Here is a 14680-nt window from a genome sequence, read left to right on the forward strand (position 1 = left end):
TATTGCTCTGAATAGATTTAATGGCATGAAAAGTACTACATTTCCCTCTGAAATGTAGTTCAGTAGTATAAAGTAGCCCCGAATTGCACTTGAGCACAGCACTTGGGTAAATGTGTTGTTTCCAAAACTGTCTAAAGAGATTTACTTTAAATTAGAAGACCATACCAATAATAAATATACAAAAGACTGATTGACTAACCAGCCTGTATCATCTCGTTCATCTCCGTCACAGCTAATGTTTTGCTTTTGCTCTGTTTTTTTGGTAACAATTCAGAATAATTGCATGACACTTACACTTCACCTACGAAGGTGAAAAAACATTATGCAGTGATAATAATCCACAGCTCATGTGGTAGTCTCACTCCTGTTCGCCTCAGGAAGCAAAATGAAATTATTCAGCTTGTAGTCTTACACTGTGTGTGTGTGTGTGTGTGTGTGTGTGTGTGTGTGTGTGTGTGTGTGTGTGTGTGTGTGTGTGTGTGTGTGTGTGTGTGTGTGTGTGTGTGTTTTGTGTGTGTGAGTGTGTTTGTTGAACACGTTTTCCAAACAACACACATTTTCTCACTGGGGATTTGAGACTAAACATGTAATAAAGCTGGTTTGTGTTTTTTATCTCATATCAAAGTTGCCTGTGAATCAGGAGTTTGTTTACTTTGTGCATTTCTCAAAGAAGATTTGATCATTTACGCTCTACATTCTGCAGCAGCAGTTGTACGTTTGAGGTGGATCCTCAACATTGTTGGACAGTTTATTGCATTCTGTGTATAATTTCTGCATGTTGTAATTGAGGAAAGTGATCCTTGTATGCTGTTTGTCAACTCACCACATTCCAGTTTATCTCTTTCTTTTGCTGGAGTAGTTTAATTCATATCGAGCACATCATTTGGTTTCGGTTGGGTCTGTTTTGGTTTGTAGTAACAAATCTTCTCTTTAATGCCTTCATTCTCCTCCCTCCCTGGTTAATATTGCCCCCTGCTGGAAAACAACTCATGTTGCCATCTTTTGGCGCTAACAATACTGTAGTTTCATCTCAAGCAAGTTAATCCGCTAAGTGCTTTCTCCATCAACCGACTGATTTAGTAAAAAATAAATCCAAAAATTGTGTAAAGTGTTCGTCAACATTTCAAAGACTCAATTTATAATCATATAAAACAGAGAACATAATTGTTTATTAACTTGTCAGCTTTAAATAACTGTCTGGTTTGGATGAAGACTGGAATGAGAAGACACAAAGATAAATGAGAGCCAGCTTTGAATCAAATTGTTGTATTTCAGAATCTTTTTTTTTACTCTGGCATCTTTGTAATTAATTATTTAAGGACACTAGTGTTATTGTTGATACGCTGTTGTCACATTTAGTCGCAAAGGACGTCTTTAACAAGACTTGTTTTATCATAGTGAAAAGTGGTGGCAGATGATCATTGTATTGATAAAAACTAATCCAACACTGTAAAAAGTCAAAGTATGTAGGTATCTTAAGAAAAATGTACTTTAAGTATCAAAAGTAAAAGCACTGATGCTGAAAAAAAGTGCCATGAAACACTGAGGAAATTATGTATATTTAATCGAAATTTCTAAGTGTTTGCTTTTGGGTTTACATTTTACTATTGTAATCTTGATGTGTATTTCACAGGCTGATTCCAGTATTTTAAGAGTAAATACATTTAGTTCAATAAATGAATAATAAAAAACAAAACCAGTACTTCTCCACCAGAATTATATTACATACTTTGAAACCGCATTTTGACCTTGATGTTAGGAAATAGTATTAACTTAATTAAAAAATTACAATAAATCCCAATACATTTGAATACTTGATTACTGGTGATGACCTCAATTATTATCTATATTGTATTTTTCAAGATTATTATCACTTATGTATTGTTGGTTAAGGTCGACTTATGAGCCAATTTTGACTTGTTACTTTGAATTCATGTTGTAAGTGCATGCTGGCTCGGGATAATTGCATGCATGACACATGAAGAAAAAATGTTTATTTAATCTGAAAAGTAGCTTTAGCTGTTAAGTGAATTTAATTTATTATAAAGTACAATATCTTTGCCTCATATGTAAAACGTAGGGGAGTAGAAATGTAAAATTGCACTTACTTGAGTAAATCTAGTTAGTTACATTCTGATAGAATGATGAATTAATATTTGATGCAAATATTTTCAGCAACAGTTTAACTGTTAGGAATCTTTTTTACCTTGGTCTAGCTTCTCTTTTTGCACCAGATTATGAAACCGGGCATTGGTGAAAAAGCCCAGACCATCCCGGGTAGATAGGGAATATGAAATGCAAGGCACCAATAAACATTCATATTTTCTCCTTTTTTGAAATTTTCCCAGCTCAACTTTGCTTGTTAAGGCCTGTACAGTATGTTTCAGTACATGTGCCGGGGGTAAAAACGCAATGGTGCCAGCAAATGAATGTCTTCAGAGTGCATAAACAGCAAAGCTTTATCATCAAAGTGCTGAATATTCATTTCCCAGGACGCAGCGTGAGCAAATTAAAACAGCTGACCTCATCTGTTGGATTGATTGATATCTGTCAAAAGTGTAAAAGCAGCCAGACGGAGCAAAGATTCACCTGACAATGTTTAAAGCACCACTCCAACCTCTAAAAACTAACTGAACACAACACCAGTACACATGCACTGTTACAACTTTTAATTATATATTTTGTTATTTCGACATAAATATCATCTTTAGTTTGAAAAAGGTTTGAAGTTTCTCATATTAAAACTCCGTGTTGAACAAAGGCAGAGAATCCTGACCTAGATGTGTGTTAGTGCATGATTTGTGTTATAATTGAAAGCTGGTTAGGGATGCATTAATTAGTCAAGGGTTCTTTCCTCCTCTGCCATTTGCAGCCATTATGAACATTGCCTACACAAAGCTCTCCATGTAATTGATATTGTGAACAAAGATCATAAAATCTACCTAAATCAAATAAAAATAGTTAATTGGCCGACTTATTACATTCCAGAGTCCATTATGAAGAATTATATTATATTCCTTTTCTCTGGGAGGTAATTGAATTTCTAATAGAACATTTAGTTTTTGAAATGACCTTTTTCAATTAAAGCTCTTTAATTGAAACTATATCTTTTTCAATCATTGGATGCCATTTAATTAAACTATATGAGATAGATATAGGACACTCTGCTTCTCAAATTGTATTCCTATTTTGACACTTCACACTTTTAGAATATTTGTGCCTCTGGCAAACTGACAACTGACAAAATAATATTCACATCAAACTTGTCATTAAATTATTAATTGGGTAAAATAGGGATGTTACAGTAAATCTCTAGTTACATTTTAATATATTTAGACACTGATAGTATTGTAGGTTTGTCAAAAATGTAGACTTTAAATTTGCTCAGAGTTTTGCTTGGAGATATAAATACGTGAAACCCTATCCCTTATGAATCTGAAGCTAACAGAAAGACAAAGAAGATCTTAGGCAACAATAATAATAATAAGTTATAATAGAAATAATTATTTTAATGATAGCAAACAGACTAAACCATAAAAAATATAAGATAATGACACTGTCAGATACATTTAAAAGTAGAGCACTAGTAAAACACAGAGGAGCATCCAAAAAGTAAAAGAAAAAAAAAACGGTTAACAACATAGTTCAAAGAAAGGCTTTCCAATATAATTTAGTTTTAAGAAGTGATTTAAAAGATGCTACAGTGTAATAAGTTTGTTTTAAGTAATAAGGTGAGAGAGGCCCCTGCCCTGCCACAATCGCAAATTGTGTTGTGGCTCATAACGGATCAACGGATCTAAAAAGTCATTAGGAGCCCGACCATGCAAAATGCCTCAAAAGTTATGAGCAAAATCTAAAAATCACAGGGAGCCAGTGCAAGAATACAAGAAGTGATGTTTTAAGAGGATTACGGTAATCCAAAAGGCATGCACTGCTCTTCAAGTACTGAAACCTGTTAAAAAGTATTTGATTTTAGCTATTGTCCTTGGCTGTAAGAAGAATGATCATACCACACTGGATACTTGGTTGGGAAACGATAAGTTGGAGTCAAATATAACAGCCATATTGTGTGGGTTATGTTGAGATTTGATTATGTTTATAAAATGCATGGCCCGGTGGCAGCATATGAATGGAAAATAAAAGAGGACCTAACAATGATCCTTGAGGGACACCGCAGGTGAGGGGGGCAGGTGTGGACAAGCAGTAAATTATTTGTCTTGGCTTAGCTCAGTGCTGTTTTGGGGTCATGAAAGGAAGAAAAACAAGATAAGAAGTCTCCATTTATACTATTGTTATTCATAAATAGAATGAATTGAATAGAAATTGTTTTATTTTCTAAAATCCTCTGTCTGTATAATCACAAGCCGGTGTTTGTTTTTCAATACAACACAATAAGCAGCGATCTTTCCACATTATCATATTTGTGTGGGCTTCTCTATATGTGAAGATGAAATTTGGTTTTAAGAGAGAAGGACAACAAGGTCCAGTGAGAAATCCATCAATCACAACATTTGACAAAGTGCACACGTTTCTCAATGCTGCTGTTGCCCTGAAATGTTTTTGTCTCACCTTTTTGGGTTCGCATTGCAATGCTCCATCCCTTTCTGCTCTTTCTTGCAGCAGCTGCACCCCCCTCCTCCTCGCCTTTTTCCCAACCCCCTCAAAATCACCTTTTCTTTTCGAATCAAGTTCAACATCTGGAGGAGGCAGAAGTCCCCGAAACTGCTTTTGTTCTCTGCGTCAGAACGGATTTCAGACGGGCTGAGGCACGACCAAGGGCAGCTGCAATGATTCGTCCTAAATAGCGTGCATTTCAGTGGCAGTGACCAACTAAGCAGGACTTTTACAGATTCTCTCTCTATTTACAGAATCAGCATTTTTACATCCACGTCGTATTCCAAGCCTTTTGTTGTATTACGTCCTGGAATAAGTCACACAAACCAACACAAAGCATCTTTGTCATCTCATTAAAACATTTTCGTCCACACTGACAAATACAGTAGTATAAAAACAAAAAAGAGACATTTTGACAGCATAGAATTCTTAATCATATCAACATAGGTGCTGTAATCCAGAGGCACATTCAGGCTCTCAATAAAAAGACCCAACAGTAGGGTCCACATTGGATTATGTCAACTTGAGACCTAAACTCAACTGTAAGCAGTGCAGATCTGTGACAGTATCTGACCAAAAGGCACTAATAACTAGGGAAAAAACAAACATCAGGGCCGCACAGCCGAGCGGCGGTTGTTTGTTTCCAGTGCGTATCACCCCTCAGAACACAGGATGCCTTTACATGTAATGTGACAAGACTTCCTCTATTCTTAACTTCTGCCTCTGTGGCTGCTGGGGGTGGAGGAGAGCATGGGGGGGGGGGCAGTGGCCTGACGGAGGATCGTCTGACACAGCCTCAGCCTCTCCGCTCCATGACTGTGTGCCTGCAAGACAGCACGCAGCCATCTGCTGGATCCCCCCCCCACCATCACCACCTCGCCCCATACCCTCCATCCCAAAACCCCATCCGGATGCTGCTATAACCACTGACAATGCAACAAGCTAATTAGGAGATTTACTGTGCTAATTACACGTGCACAGAAGTGTTGCTGGAGATTTCTATTTGGGGCTCGGCTCTGCGCACCATTTCCCCTCGATTAAAGGCAAATGTAGCATGTAAAGCCGTGTGATTGTCTTTTACACCCCTTGCGTGACGCTGATTCCCAGTGACACCCGACAGACAGCTGGAATGGCTGAGGGCCACCTGACTTCTGAGGGTCTGTAAGAAAGAGACACGCTCCGAGCCCCTGCAACCAAAGTGAGAAATGAGTTGTGCGGGGCGCTGAGGGGATGCTAGACCGTAGATAACACCCACAATCCATAACATTTTGGTCTACTTTCTCTGTCAATTAAGAGACAAGCAGCAACATGACTACAAAGGCAACAACAAGCCTTCACTATGGAATGCCTCCCCCCAATACAACCAAGACTTTTCTTTGATATCAAAGTCAGGTGTACAGCAGCGTTTTTCAAAAGTTGCGTTGAGCCCCAAAGGAGGAATAAAACGGGTATCAAATGTATTCTCCAGAAACTGAAATGACAGTGTTATTTTGAGAAACATCCCCTTGAATCTTGCACTATTATGTACTTAAAACACTCAAGGGGAACACGAAAAATGTGTTTTATTTTGCTAAACTCTATGACCTGTCTTATGTTGAACTGAATCTCCCAAAATAGCTTCCAAAAGCAACCAAATGCTATACATACTGTAACTGCAAGCCTATCTCAAAACTGCTCATTTTGTACCCTAAATTGTGCAACCTGTGAACCCAACAATGACCGTCTGACATGATTAACATGCTTGTTATCAAACAGACACAACATTCATTTGAAATCATGCTTTTGTCAACCTGAACACATTTTTGCCAAATCTTCACTCTCTTTTAGCTCTCATTTGGGCTCCTCCTGGGAGAAATATGCATCTCTTAAACATTTCAAAATCTTAATGACTTGCATTTGACCCCATTCAGTTGCAAGACTCAGGCTTCAGAGAAAAGCTAAAGAGCTAAAAACCTTTTTAACTGTTAATTAAACTTTATAAAGATTATAAGATGGACAAATGAAAACTCTCATATTTGTTTTTTTGTATATGAAGCTTGAGCAAGAATACAGTTAGCTTAGCTTAGCACCAACATTAGCATCTAGCCTGGCTCTGTCCAAACTTAAAAAAAACTACGTCATGATTTTAAAGGAGGGTTTTGTGTTGAGCAATTTTTTTCTTCCTCTTTCTCCAAACTCCCTGCTAATCGAATGCTAAATAAACCCCAAGCAGATTTTCAAAATGAATTAACATATATGAGAGTGGTGTTAATTCTCACATAATAGCAAATAAGCGTATTTCCCCAAACTCTTCACAACAGTAACTACTAGTTGTACCAAGTGCAGTCTGGAGTATCTTTCCTATGTGAACAGTAATTCTACCTCTAACCAGAGATTACAGGTAACAGCTATTTAAGCACTGCAGTAGCAGCATGCTGCCTGTATATTGTCAGCTTATAAATGTCAAAGGCCGACCAGAGCCACAGAAAATATCTGGAAGCCCACAGGGTCTCTTAACATTAATGAACTTCTCCTCATACAGGAATAGCAGGAGCCTCTCCTTTCCTTTTTCTCTACTTTATCATGCTTTTTTGTTTAATTTAAAAAAGTTTGTTTTTAGGGAAATTAGCTGCTGTCGACCCGCTCTGAGGAAGTTCCCACCAGGAAATGGGCTGGTGGTATGTTAAAGGAGAAGCAGGCTGAGATTGTTTAGCCCTGAGACCCGGTAGAAAAAACCAACTGTGTTGTTTTTAGCCATGTTCACCTCATTTGTTGTTTTTTGATTTGATAATCTTATCAGGGGTGGAATTTTGATCTTAAGGTGGGGAAAGGGGACAGTTATTAGTACAGGCACAAATTGTCAAAGGGGCTTTACTTTTCCAGATAGGTCAACCCGAAGTAGAGCAAAACACTATGTTATATATATAAAAATGTTTTACCTCGATCAACTTAATGTAAGTGGGTTTTTTTTTTTATTATCTCTGTCCACCAGACAATTCTATATCATCCCATACTTAATTGTATAGAACAGGGGTATTCAATTCAAATTCAACGAGGTCCAGTTAGAGAGAATTTCCTCATGCAAAAGTCCAGAACATCACAATAATAACATGATTTAGTCCCATACATATTGAAGAAGCCTTCATAATGTGTATTCATTTCGGATTTGAGTGGGTACCTTTGCTCAAAAGAGTTATTATTTTTCTTGTAGTGGCGCTTCACATTGCCACTTTATACTGGTTTTGAACTGCCCATGTGGGAAGGATGAATGTACAGGACTATGTCTTTTCTTGGTCAAAGGCTCCACATTTCTCTTTTTGGAGCATGCCATGTGAAATAACTTCTCTGATTCTCATACTTTTCTTTTCTGGAAAAGCTGCACAGGTTACAATGGAAGCGCTCCGTCAAAATATAATAATTCTCAAATAATAAAACCCACTAAAAACAATCTCCATCTTCCAACCATTTCCTCTAGATGTACATGGGAGGACTTCATCAGTGATGTCATTGGGTTAGACCATATCTGGGAAGAGATAGATTAGGTAAAGGAACGCATTAATGTTAATTGTGATCTGTTCTGCATGATTGAAAAAGTATTTTATATAGTAAACTATGTGAAAGTTAGTTTGGTTTTTGCTATTATACAATGTTTTTTGGTCACACATGTAATGCAAAATTCAATGAGTTGTCATACAGACACATTTCACTGAAAAAAGCAACTTTGCTAATTTTCTATTTTCTTCACATGCACATTTAGCAGGATGGTAAACGTTTCCACACTTTTTAGGTTAGCGCAGTGTGATGTTATGAGTAATGTCACAGAAGGCCTACTCATAAAATAAACCAACTTCACCAATAGGCTACTGAGTCTCACTCCAAACTATATTGAAAACTTGGCAGTCCTGTTTTTATAAATTGATCTGGTTATAATTACAGTCAGCTCAGCGATAATAATAATAGTAATAACTTTATTTATATAGCACCTTTAGAAACAGGGTTTACAAAGTGCTTCGACAGACAAGGCAGCAAAACAGTACAATAGATGAAACATTAAAAACAATCGATAGGATAAAACTAAACTAAGAAACAAAATGAAATAACGAGTGAGAATCAATTAATGATAGGTCAAACTGGCCCTGTTTGGGTACGTTTCATCTTGAGTTGAGCTATATGAAGCTGCTGAACAGAGCCATGATTGGTTTGGAGACCAATAACAAGGAAAACAAACAACACATTTTCATAATTTAATATCATCAACATCATTTTTATTTTTTATTTTTTATCATTGTGGGTTCCCAAATTGAACTTTATAGCCATTCTATCCTCTTGGCTTTTATATATTTACTTTTACTTCATGTGTGACCTGTTTTTATGACTAATTTTGAGTTTAATTTTCCCCTTTTTTTATATTCTGACAGCAACAAAAAAGGGATGACGGCTCTTTTTATAATTTTTTTTCTTGAAATTATAAAAAATGGAAAAAACATTGCGTTTTTTGTCTTTAAATTTCAAATGAATATTCAACGATACCCGGACACCCCCAAGAAGCTCCAAAGATGATGAAGGGTACCTTGTAGTGCCTGGTATCAGACACTGAGGGGTGTGACAAAGCACCAATATTTGACGCCCTGGGAATGAGAACTGGTTGAAGCTTTTTTGCAATAATAACACATGTTCAACATGAAAACATGGTGCTGTAAAATCATCATGAAGCAACTGGAGGACGTGTGGAGGAGAAATAGTCCAGCTGCATAAAAACATGGCCTGAGGCAGATTTAAATTCAAGCCTCAGTCCCTCATCACTAATAGGAGCGAGGTATCAGATAAACTCAGCTCTTCCGTAACAATAACATGAGTAAACAGGACTTCTTTTGCCAAGAATCATCTCCGGCTTTCTGTGATTCCAATTTCTCCATACTTTATCCTTTCAGAATCCAATTCACTTCAAGACTCGACATAAATGAGCCCGCGTTGAACAGATAGTAGACATAGAGCTTTTTTATATTTCCAGTATATACCAGTGACAGGCTGGTGGAGAACACGACCACACTTGAATCCCTGTTTTAATTGCTTTTCAACAGCGTTAACAAAGGAGTAATTTAGACCACATACAATAGCATTCTCTGCTGGCTTGCCCTAGTTATTCCAGAAAGAAACTTTTAATTCAAAGTGCTGTGTAGATTAATTTTCTGATATGTTAAACATTGTTCTGCATACTAATTGACACCATTTTTTATTGTGCAAAGCAAGTCTTTTCATGGAGGCGTAATTAAAAGGGTTGGCGGGGCTTTTATGGCACATGTTAAAACAGAAATTAGCCAATTACCATTTCTGTTTGAAGGGTGAAATGACCATCACTGTGCTTGGCTCTCTTTTATGTGGCCCACTTAATGGTTTTTAAACCCACCCTCCCTCCAAAATATTTAGTATTCCAAGCCAGAAGAGAGAATCAAAGGGCAAATTACCGAGCCAATATATCTGTCCTCAAATGTGAATTACTGTAAAAGACAACTTCTCAAAAGATTTTTTTTCCGAGGGCAGCATTTTTTGTCTCTGTATGTTGTAAAGGAAATAAATTCCAGATCTTATTCGTTGTAGTTTATCATCACTCATGTCATTGAATGAACTATGGTGGAGGGATTGCTCCTTCCTGTGGTGGAAATTGATACAACATCTAAAGGAGGAAACATTCTTCAGCCTCATGCCAAGACTGGATTTGTACCGAAAACTGCTAAAATCATCAATTAATTGACACTTTTAAAGCCTATGTAACTATATGTTTTAGATTCACTATTGAAAATGTGGAATTATTCTTTCCAATGATCAGACTGTACACCGCATTGTATTGCTCTGGTTGTAACAGCAACAACAAATATGTTATATATTCTACATCTTCATCAGTGTCTTCTAGGTATCTATCTTCCAGGGCTTTATGTAACGTGAAGGATAAAGTCCGTCACATGTAAAAAGTCCTCTTAACAAATAGATGTTATTTTGTATGACGGGTTTGTTTTGTTCATGGAGAACAAAACGCTGTACAATGGTTCAAACAGACTGACACCTGAAAGGGCAGAAAGACACAAAGAGTAACATTTGAATAAGAATAGTAGAACTCAGCAGTCTTTGGTTAAAGAAACTGGAAGCTTAGCATCAAAATGTGTCAAATTTAAATAGGAATAAGTTTCAGTTTCAGTGTCAAGTGCACATTAATGCAGCCTATAACAATCTCATATATCAACAGCCTTATTGCTTAATCAAAGCTATTCTTAAAACTCAAACCAATAGAAATAGAAGAGTAGTGTAGAGTTAGCACTACTGGAATTGGATCAAAAATATCAGCTGAACATGTGGACACATGGACTGACAAATCACAGTGTAAACCTCTTCAGTGTAACCACTGAGTTGACAGCACACGGCCAAGAGAAAAACGTCAAACTACATATTTAGAGCCAATGCCACCATTGTGGTTCAATGAGAGCGGGTCACTTGTGCTTTTCTGATCTTGAAGACAAATTCAATTATCCATTATCATGTAAACGACTATATAAATCTGTGCAATATAAAAATATGTGCAATCCACTGTACGATACCAAAATGATTTTTTGTATAATATTTTAGTTATTGTGGATTTTTTACTTATTTAATATTATTTGCTATGTTATTACTTATTTACCTATTTATAATACTTGTTTTGATCTTGTCTTTATTTTACTATGTCTCTTGTTAGCACTTTACTCTATGCTGCTGTAATCCTGCAAATTTCCCCGCTGCAGGACTAATAAAGGATTATCTTATCTTATTGACTAAACGTAAGGTTTAATCATTTGATTCTTTTTTTGAATAACACTCTTTATTGAAGGAAAGAAGAAAAACCTCAATGTAACAAGTGACTCTTTCAAACGGCACTGTATGTAGTAGCCTATACAAATATATTATATATAAAACATTTGAGGCACAATTCTTTATCCAAACCCATGTTCTGAAGTCTTCAAAATAAACATCTTGCAATGTTCTGACTTCAGAACACCAACAAGAAACTATTTTTGCAGTTTTCTTTCTGCTGTATGACTGCATGACTCATTGTCTACATCAGATCTGACATAATGAGATTTCAAACGTCCCACCAATGAAGATTTTTTTTGTCTTAATGGACCTTGCATTTTTTGTCCTACATGTCTCTCACACATGGAGACCCAATAACTTTAAATACCCCATGTTTGTTTTCATGTTGTCTCCAACAACATGCTCAACACAGACAGGTGGATGACGAACCAGAACAATAAGAGTTCACAACAGCACACAAAGCAAAGGAGCACATTCCTGCTCTTCTGCAATGTAGCCACTAGATGTCACTGTCTGACCACAGATCTATTGTTTTAAGGCGATCATCTGTTGTAAATAGATGTTTATAGTTTAAGATACTTATGTGACTGGGCATGCACCTTTGATTTGAAGCATTTTGTGAACAGCATGTGACACAAAGCCCTTGTTATGAAATAACGCTGGCAGAGCGCAGTGCTGATCCCAGCCTGCAGGAAGACTTTCCTTTCCGTGACTTCAGGAGAACGCTGTAGGTCTTCATCCCACACAGCTTGTTTTAAATGAAACACACAGACATGGACCCCTTTGAGATAGACTGCTAAACGCTCCAGGAGCTCCTGCCACAGGGCCAGCAGCTGCAGTGAGGCCTCAGATCAACAAAAAGCAAAGGACACAACACAACAAGCCGTCAGTCATGCATGTCACCATAAGTGTTCTTGCTGTGAAAAATGGTTGGGTCGACAGAAAGGAACAGACAAGGAGAGGGAGTTTAATCCAGATGTGTGGAACCTCAGCCCCCTGAAATCACTTGTTCTGGAGGTCACTTAATTCCTGTTTTACTTAGACAGAATGAAGCGTGTACACTTGCTTGCATTGTTGTGGACCATTTTCCACATAGAGTCAGTGTCTTTGTGTCTTTGGAGCTCCAGGGTTAACAAGGGACTTAGCATGAAACTGTCTCTCTCCATGTGAGCTAATCCAATTCAGGAAAGCTACACTCCTCAAAGCCAACCATAAAGAGGCCTTGCACAGATTTGGTGCACATGTTTTTAATTGAAAATATTCACGTGCAAGCCCTACTGCTCTTATGCTGCACGTGCATTTAAACCTAAAATATATATAATGAGTCTAGCTATTCTCATTGACAAACTTACAGGTATAAAACGCTGCAGAACTTTCCACAGCCAAAGTGGAAAAACACTTTTTCTTTGACTACTCTTCAGCTTTATACATGCTCATAAGAAAAGGTTGATCTTTGGTCTCACAGCAGCAGTCCAGAGTGCTTTCAGTTTGAGGGAACAGTTGTTGGGCATCACCGTGTCTTGATTTTATGCACATGTTTCTGCATGTGTTTGAGTTTGTGGATGTTTTCTTCCACTGGAAAGGGTTGCGTAAATGCGTAACCGAGAACCCAATTTTGAAATGTATATTTTTGTTGTTTTTAGCACCACTGTTGTACTGAATTATTTTCATCTGAAAACATCTAAATGTATATGTTTTATACTCCCCTCTTTGAAAGTTTTAATCAAAAATAAACCTTTTGGAAATTCATTGAGATCAATGATTTTCAAAGTAAAATATGCTATGAATTCAGTGGGGTTTACATTTCAACATAAAGTATTTTGTAGTGGTAACATTTTACAATCAGGACTCAGTTGCTTAAACAATTGGAATTATAATGCCTTGTTCCCTTAGCTTGTATCGTTCTCAGACAGAAAATGTGTTTCAACACAGTATAACCCACCTGCCCTGTTGGGCAACTGATTAATAGTTGTGTTGTTGTGCAAGGTGACAGGCAAAAGCATTCCTGATCATGTTCCATCTTTTCATAATCTAACTGCTGCCATGGCAATGAATCCTCTCACCTTCCTGTTGTTCTACCAGCTCTAAATGGACAAACTTGTTTTAGAGGAGCGAGTCATCGGCTGACTGGCAGTAGGCAGATCCAGATTTCAGCCAAGTTTTCCTGAGTACATGTTATAATGACATGTTCAAGTCTGTCAAATATCTGATGGCAAACATCATACTTTTGATGATAACGTACAGTATGTGGTGTGTACAATAGAACACATCCCCTATTGTAGTATACTGTGTACTTTACATATAGTATAGTATTCTATAATACAAAAGTGGAAATAAACTTTACATTTACTCTACTTCTTGAAGTACATGTTATTTGCTTGAGTATTTTCATTTCATGATACTTCATACTTCTAATCTACCGCAATTCAAGGGGGTGTTTTGTAGTTTTTTTTCTTCTCTGCATTTATTTGACAGTCATAGTTACTTTGATTATATTACAGAAATATATGATACAACATACTTGATCAGCTTATAAAGCATGGAGCATTATAATGCATTAAATAGTTTATTAAAAAAAGTTCAAATGACCTCAACCTCAAACAACTACAGCATTCAAATGCTGCTCACATGTTAATGCATCAGTAATAAGTATCCAATCATATACCAGGCCTACATATAACAATCATACATCACTGATGCACCATGAGAATTTATACTTTTGATTCTTTAAGTACATTTTGCTGACAATAATAGAAATTTGCTCAGTGGTGGAAAGTTACTCATGCATTGTTTTTAAGTCCAGTTTTGAACTACTTGTACCTCATTTGAGTATTTCCATTTTCTGCTACTTTTTCCTTCTCTTCCTCTTTGTCTCAGAGGCAAATATTGAACTCTTACTCCACTACATTTATTGAAGGTTATAGTCACCTAACAGATCCTGATGTTACATGCAAAATGTATGATCGGCTTACAAAACCTGACAAAGGGCTGTAGATTAAACTACCCAACAGTAAATTAAGTAGTTCAAATAAACAGCCCGAACAGCTGCAGGATTGAAATGTTGCCTACATTAATTAATTCCTTAATAATCATCCAATAAAACAATATATTTGGTACTTTTTGCTGAGTACGATGTACTATACTGGCTTATACTTGTAATGGTGTGTTCTTTAACTGTGTTATTGCTACATTTACTCAAGCAAATGACCTCTTAGTACTTCATCATCATCCACCACTTCACAAT

At 36.8% G+C, this 14680-nt stretch overlaps 1 protein-coding gene across 1 annotated transcript in view; it reads right to left on the reverse strand.

Moving 5' to 3' along the window:
- The window catches only part of sec16b (SEC16 homolog B, endoplasmic reticulum export factor), a 72897-nt gene that overhangs the window by 28954 nt on the left and 29263 nt on the right, over positions 1 to 14680 (reverse strand). The gene's annotated exons all lie outside the window — the stretch shown is intronic.

The sequence above is a fragment of the Anoplopoma fimbria genome, chromosome 8 (assembly GCF_027596085.1).
Source record: "Anoplopoma fimbria isolate UVic2021 breed Golden Eagle Sablefish chromosome 8, Afim_UVic_2022, whole genome shotgun sequence".
In the NCBI taxonomy this organism is placed as follows: Eukaryota; Metazoa; Chordata; class Actinopteri; order Perciformes; family Anoplopomatidae; genus Anoplopoma; species Anoplopoma fimbria.